Source organism: Physeter macrocephalus, chromosome 11 (assembly GCF_002837175.3).
Source record: "Physeter macrocephalus isolate SW-GA chromosome 11, ASM283717v5, whole genome shotgun sequence".
Lineage (NCBI taxonomy): Eukaryota > Metazoa > Chordata > Mammalia > Artiodactyla > Physeteridae > Physeter > Physeter macrocephalus.
The window spans coordinates 177,423,996-177,424,647 of NC_041224.1; positions in this window are offsets into that span (position 1 = coordinate 177,423,996).

The window sequence follows — 652 nt, forward strand, 5'->3', positions numbered from 1 at the left end:
CGGCTCTGGCAGGAGCCCAGGCCTCAGGGGCTGTGATAGTCACTGGTGCTTCTTAGCTTGTCCCCCACTTAGGTAAGACAGGCAGGTTAGACAGGGCTGGAGTTGGGGGGCTGCCTTGGTGGGGTGGCAGACAGGCTCTGGGAAAGCCTTTAATCCTGGAGAGTAGGCCTTTGTTATGGAGACCACTGTGGGAGTATTTCACGAGGGCCACTTTCCCCTCCCCCTGCAAGAGCTGTGAGGGGGGCTTGAGGGCTTCCTAGAGGTACAATCCCCAAACCATGGCCCCTCCTTTAGACTGTGAAATCCCACCCCCACCCCGGGACTTCCTCAGCCTCACGTTCTTCTGCACTGAGCGCCCACCAATTTGTCAACATGACCTTTGAAGCCTGCCGACAGCCTCTGGTTCCAGCCACTTCTGCTCCAGGTGAGCGGATCACCGCTGCGACTCCGGACTTACTTGTCTCTCCAGATCTGGGGGTGGCGGATGACCCTCGGACCTCACTTCTCGAATGGGACTGGGAAAAGTCACCAGTTTTCAGTTTGTTCAGCCTCTTTCTTTTTTTTTTTCTTTTCTTTTTTTTTTTAAATTTATTTGTTTATTTATTTATGGCTGTGTTGGGTCTTCATTTCTGTGCGAGGGCTTTCTCTAGTT